Source organism: Felis catus, chromosome A3, assembly GCF_018350175.1.
Source record: "Felis catus isolate Fca126 chromosome A3, F.catus_Fca126_mat1.0, whole genome shotgun sequence".
In the NCBI taxonomy this organism is placed as follows: Eukaryota; Metazoa; Chordata; class Mammalia; order Carnivora; family Felidae; genus Felis; species Felis catus.
Window position 1 is genome coordinate 132,393,514 of NC_058370.1, and position 6,401 is coordinate 132,399,914.

Genomic DNA, 6,401 nt, shown 5'->3' on the forward strand with positions numbered 1-6,401 from the left:
TAGTGAAACAGTGTTTTAATTTCTTGTTTAAAGTAGAATTTCCTTGCAGATCGCTTATCTTGGTTCCAGAATCTCATTCATCCAGAATATAGATGAGAACAATCCTTTTTTTTCTATATTATATATAATTTATTGTCAAGTCGGTTTCCATACAACACCCAGCGCTCATCCCAACAGGTGCCCTCCTCGATGCCCATCGCCCACTTTCCCCTCCCTCCCACCCGCCATCAACCCTCAGTTTGTTCTCAGTTTTTAAGTCTCTTATGTTTTGGCTCCCTCCCTAACCTTTTTTGTCCCCCCTTCCCCTCCCCCAAGGTCTTCTGTTAACTTTGTCAGGATCCACATGATGAGTGAAAACATATGGGATCTGTCTTTCTCTGCCTGACTTATTTCACTCAGCATCAGAGATGAGAACAATCCTAAGCACAAGGCCTCAGAGCATCCCCAGAAGCTATCGAGAAGCTGCCCTTTGACTTCGGCCTCCACACTTCCCTGGGAATCCGATCTCTTGGCGTCTGTCGCGTGACACGCAAGGCGGGCCAGGTAACCTCTTGAAGAGCTAGCCTCTTGAAACCTCAGCCGGGTCATGGGAAGGGTGAGCTGTACCCCAGCAGCACAGCGTCGCCTTTGAGATGAGTGTGTCGTGAGGGGCGATGACGGTTGGCCCAGGGCAGGACCCCGGAGCTTGCTCGGTCTGGCACAGACACACACACACTCCCCACACGGCGGCATCTCGGGCACCAGGAGGTACCCGACTCAGAATGGGACGGGGTCAGCCCGACCCCCCGTCCAGAGCGCAGCTCTCATGGGCGCTCCACACCAGGCCGTCAAGACCTTCCGGCACCAACAGGAGGGGCTGCTGGGTGGGCCCAGGTGCCACCAGGGAAGGCTGTCACATCACTGGAGGCGTCTGGCGGGCTCTCACGCGCTGGGAATGCCGCGAGACCCCTCGCCGTGGGGCTTCCCTGGGCCCATCACCGTCTCTCCATTCTTGGGTGATTTCCTGGGACCAGCACCCAGGCTCCAACCCAGAGGGTCTTGCTCAGTGGATCTTAGTGGCCCATAAATCCCAGAGCAACTGACATATTGGTCCCTCTTTCTTCCAGGACGGAGACAGCTTAATTCCCTGACTGTGTTATCAAGCAGGGGAATAATTACCTCCCATCCTTCTAGCACAGCAAAGATTTTTTTTTAAGTTGCATATTAAACCAGGCTAACCGTTTATATTCTGCCACTGTTTCAATCCATCACTTTATTTCTGAGGGCCTACCACGTGCCTCTTCTAGGCGCTGAGGCTCTAATAAGAGAGCTGTGTCTGTCCTCTTTGGATTCTGGTCAACCGGGCAGGTGGTAAGGAGCGCGCCCTCTGGTGAGGGAACGAGGGAACAGGCAGCGTGAGATGTCCCAACAAGCAGCCTGAGATGTCTCAACTACCACGTCCAAGGGCGCTCATCTGAGTATAGGTTTGGGGCTGAGCAGAGACGGGACCGGAGAAAGAACAGAGGGTTCCACCAGCAAAATGGCAGAAGGGAGGACATCAGGGCGGTCCAGAACTAGCTCGTACCTCAGGGCCACTTCTGGGGAGCCCTGTTGGCCGGGCTGAGGGGCTGGCCCGGAGGACCCGGAAAGAGGCAGGATCCAAGGGCTGGGGCCACCCCAGGGGACAGGCTACCTGTCAACTAAGGGGTCAGCCAGCGCTCTGCCACGGCTTTGAGTTCCAGCGCTGGCCCCTGAGCCCAGGCTGGCCTGACCAGGAAGGTGAGAAGGTGTTTCCGGCCCGGCAGCGAGATGGCTTCTGTTCCCCACTGACTGCGTCAGTAGAGCCTGCGGTTCGGGCCCCAGAGCCCCGATGGGGGATTGGTTGAACACTCCTGTCCACAGTGAGCCGCCCTGAGCATCTTTTCATCTTTTCGTCCCTGCATCCTCAGGGCACAGCTGGGAACGCTGCAGAAGCCTGCGGACTGGATCCGGTTTCTGGTGGTCTGTGTTTGACGCACACCCACCTCAAAACAGGCCTTCACTTCGGGTCCCCTCTCAGAGGTCTGGCCTGAGTCCCCAGCTGCCGAGCGTGGAGAGAGAGAAGATGTTTATGCGCCTGCTTTGCATCTCTCCCTTGCCTCATTGCAAAAAGGATCTGCGATAATAGCAGGGAAAAGTGGATACATTTAAAAGCCAGGGGGGGCGCCTGGGTGGCGCAGTCGGTTGAGCGTCCGACTTCAGCCAGGTCACGATCTCGCGGTCCGTGAGTTTGAGCCCCGCGTCGGGCTCTGGGCTGATGGCTCGGAGCCTGGAGCCTGTTTCCGATTCTGTGTCTCCCTCTCTCTCTGCCCCTCCCCCGTTCATGCTCTGTCTCTCTCTGTCCCCAAAAAAATAAATAAACGTTGAAAAAAAAAATTAAAAAAAATAAAAGTCAGGGCCTCAGGAGACAGTGGGGCAGGTTCCGACAAGCTAAACATATTCTTTGTTTTTATTATTCCCATTTTTCACTTCAAGTCGGCTCCACGCTCCATGTGAGGCTTGAACTCACAACCCTGAGATTAAGAGTCGCATGCTCAGTCGGTTAAGTGGCCGACTTCGGCTCAGGTCATGATCTCACGTTTCCGGGGTTTGAGCCCCACATCGGGCTCCGTGCTGACAGCTCAAAGCCTGGAGCCCGCTTCGGATTCTGTGTCTCCCCCTCTCTCTGCCCCTCCCCTGCCCATACTCCGTGTGTGTGTGTGTGTGTCTCTCTCTCTCTCAAAAATAAACACACATTAAAAAATAATAATAATAAATTAAAAGAGTCGCATGCTCTACCGTCTGAGCCAGCCCGGTGCCCCCAAACATATTCCTACCCTGTAATTTAACAGTCGCGTTCCTTGGTATTTACCCAAATGAGCTCAAAACAGGTCTACACAAAACCCGGCACACAGATATTTGTAGTAGCTTGATTCCTAATTGCCAAGGGTCAGAGGCCACCAGTGTGTCCTCTGGAGGTAAAAGGATAAACCGTGGTACATTCAGACAATGGAATATTACTCAGCACTGAAAGGAAATAAGCCATCAAGCCATGAACAGCCATGTCAGAAACGTAAACGCGTATCAATCACTAAGTAAAAGAAGCCAATCTGAAAAGCCTACCTATTGCACGATCCGAGCTGTATGACATTCTGGAAAGGGCAACACAGTGCAGACGGTTGGGGGGCTGGGGGGGGAGGGAGGGATGAATAGGCGGAGATCAGAGGCTTGTTAGGGTAGTAAAGTTATTCTAGAGGATGCTGTCGTGTTAGATACGTGCTATTACACATTCGTTAAAACCCGTGGCATGTCCAGGGCAAAGAAAAATGCAGGTAGAGCAGAAAGATGATGCCTGAGGGAGAGCGGATGTGTGCGTACTCAGTTATAAGATCAGGGCAGGGATTCCCAAGAGCAAAAAGAGAGAAACCAGGCCACCGGGTACGATAAACCAGCTGCTGCTCTGTGCATCTGCAGCCGTCGATCTCCACACTTTGGACGGCTGAGTAGAAAAGCAAGTCCAAAACACTGTCAACCACTTACACGTAAAATTTCTGAACACAGTCTTCGATGCTGCCCATTGCTTAAGGAAGCCTGCGGTAGAAATTAGCGAAGCAATGGCACGGACGCGTCCCGAACTCATGACCGTGGTCTCCTCTAAGGAAAGATGGGGCAGAACAAGACTGGGAAGGAGGACAGAAAAAAAACCCAAAACAACAACAACGACAACAAACACACAACTTCAACTTTCTCTGTATTGTTTTACTTCAGTAAAACGAACAAGCCAAAGTAAACAGGGAAGCCTGTTAACGATCGGTTCGTGTGGGGCGTCGGGAACGTGAGCGTTCTGTTCCCCTTTGTACTTGTCTGTATTTTTTTTTTAATTTTTTTTTTCAACGTTTATTTATTTTTGGGACAGAGAGAGACAGAGCATGAACGGGGAGGGGCAGAGAGAGAGGGAGACACAGAATCGGAAACAGGCTCCAGGCTCCGAGCCATCAGCCCAGAGCCCGACGAGGGGCTCCAACTCACGGACCGCGAGATTGTGACCTGGCTGAAGTCAGACGCTTAGCCGACTGCGCCACCCAGGCGCCCCTATACTTGTCTGTATTTTTAAGTGCGCCAAATAACCATTTCTACCTTCCCCACTTACCGCCATAGAAACCAAAACGGACTACCTCCAAAACGGTTAGATCAAGCCAGCCGCTCAGGTGGCTTTTCCTGGGGCAAACGTCTCCCCAGGCACCCGGAAGCAAGGCCCTCCACGACCAACATGCTTCACAATCTCAACAGCAAAGTCTGTTTCTTGGGGCGTCCCTCCGGACAAACTGAAGGCATCACCATGAAAGAGGAAGGAACCAGGGAGAGAAAGATCCGAGGCTGACCCCACCCAAGGCCATTTCATATTATTTTATGTAACACTCAAGAGAACCAGAGGGACAGCTGCTATCCCTCTGTCATCTCCCATGGGGGACAGGCTCTGCGGGAACAGAGTCTACGCGGCCTCAAAGCCCACCAGTCTGCAGGGCTCAGTGGACCCCATCCCCTTCGTTCTCGCCACGCCCCCAGGCTCAGAGGCTCTAGGGCGGAGGGTGACTTCGCACTTCACCCTGCTTTGCCTAAAGAAAGACCTTGAACCTGTCGACTTCTTGATCCCACGGCGTGGCCAGGGCCACCCTGTGCCAGGCACAGTGTCCGGGAACTGCCTTTCTAGACTCTGGGCCCCAGCGTCTTATAACTTGCCATGCTAGCCCACCCCTTCCAAGGCCAGAAACATCCTTCTATGCCTTCCACCCGGCTGACTCTTTCTTGTGTTACAAGACGCACAGCTTGGGCATCACCTCCTCTGAGAAGCATCTGCTGATTGCCCCCGTGCTGGGTAAGATGCCCCTCATCCTGGTTTCTTCTCTCTGATTTGTTGCATTTCGTCCAAGGACTAGGTTACGTCTTCCGCTCAACCACGGGACCCTCAGAGGAGGAGACCAGACCTTACTCGTGCTCACGTCTCCTAAGCCTGGCACACCGCAGCCCCTGATCCCTTACCCCTGGGAGGGAATTCTACCTGAGCCCCACCCCTGCCTCCCAGACCAGCTCCCTAGCTCTCTGTTGGGAGACAGGAATTAAGAGAACAACCAGCCTACATCGGGTAGGCCAAGTGCTCTCCCTGAGCTATGCCAGCTGCTGGGAGGGAGTACCCAGCAGGGGAACAGCAGCCTGGAGGTCAAATACCCATCCCATTTTGTGAGCTCTGGTAATCAGCCACCACGAGGGGAGGGAAAGAAGGCACTGCCTGTATTGTCCTGGGACAGCAGATCATCCCACAGCGACTTCTTAAGTGATGTTTGATTTTAAAGGCTAAGTACGACTCACGGCTCATTTTCCCTGCTGGGACCCTGCTCTTCTCCTGTTCGCCCTCAGGTTAACTTTGAATTCCAGGACTGACCCAGGCCGTGACCCAGGCAAAGCACTTAAATTCTATTAGGGTACTAAATGCCTATCGTGGACTACCTGGAAATTGAAAGGAAAAGAGGGTAGTTTTTACCAATCTCCCGAGTACCTCTAAGAAGGAAATTGGCTGACAAACCCATGCAGACATTCTAGAACGCGGTGTTCTTGTATAATTTGGTCTTGCTTTCTAGAACACTTAGCCCTGTTGAGAACACGCTGTTGCTAGGATACAACCAATGAGTAAACACGCTGACTTTCTATTGCCGTTTCATAGAATCCCAGTCTCTGTCCACGTCGGAAACCGACTCCGCTAAGGGCGCTCATGATCTCCTAATTGCTGTGCCTAACGGACGCATTCGAGTCCCTCCCTTATCAGACCTGTTGCCTCCAGATTCAGGAGTTTATCTCCTGAGCTTCTAGAACATTCCTTGTGCCTTTTCCCTCAGCCTGCCCCTTAAATATGGCTGACCGACAGGCTCCCCCTCGACCTGGGCCTGCACGGAATGAGGCAAGGAGGGACCCGGACAGCAACAGTTAGGGAGACCCTGCCTCTCGAGATGTGCAAGTGCAGAGCCGGGGCCCAAAGGGAGGCCTTCGTGCGGCACTGCATCTGGGCCCCTGGCTTGCCCTTCACTCCGATGCTGGCTCCCCAGGCGTGCTGGCCCAGGCTGCCCCGTCAGCTCTCAGGCCCCAACTCCCACACCTACTGGAGCGTCACCTAGAGCTTCTCCCTGGCCTCAAGCACATGCATCCAACTTTTTCTGGACGTTTCTACCTGGACGCCCTCAGCTCCTCCGAAACGACCCTCCCAAAAGACTGCATTCTCTATCTCCATCCATAAACTCACCTGCACCCCTCAGTTACACAAGGCAGGGGTGGAAGATCACCACCCCCCACCCCCCGCCATCCCCCCGTATGCCTCTCTATCATCTGGTTAGGGGGATTTTACCTCTTTTTTT

The 6,401-nt window shown here is 53.4% G+C and overlaps 1 long non-coding RNA gene across 1 annotated transcript; it reads right to left on the reverse strand.

Moving 5' to 3' along the window:
• Positions 1 to 1,232: 1,232 nt before the first annotated feature.
• LOC123384621 lies at positions 1,233 to 5,542 on the reverse strand. The gene is made up of 2 exons (XR_006595999.1): positions 4,836 to 5,542; positions 1,233 to 2,059 (listed from the first exon to the last, which is right to left on the reverse strand). It is a non-coding gene; the product is annotated as an uncharacterized LOC123384621 (long non-coding RNA).
• Between the last annotated feature and the right edge of the window lie 859 nt (positions 5,543 to 6,401).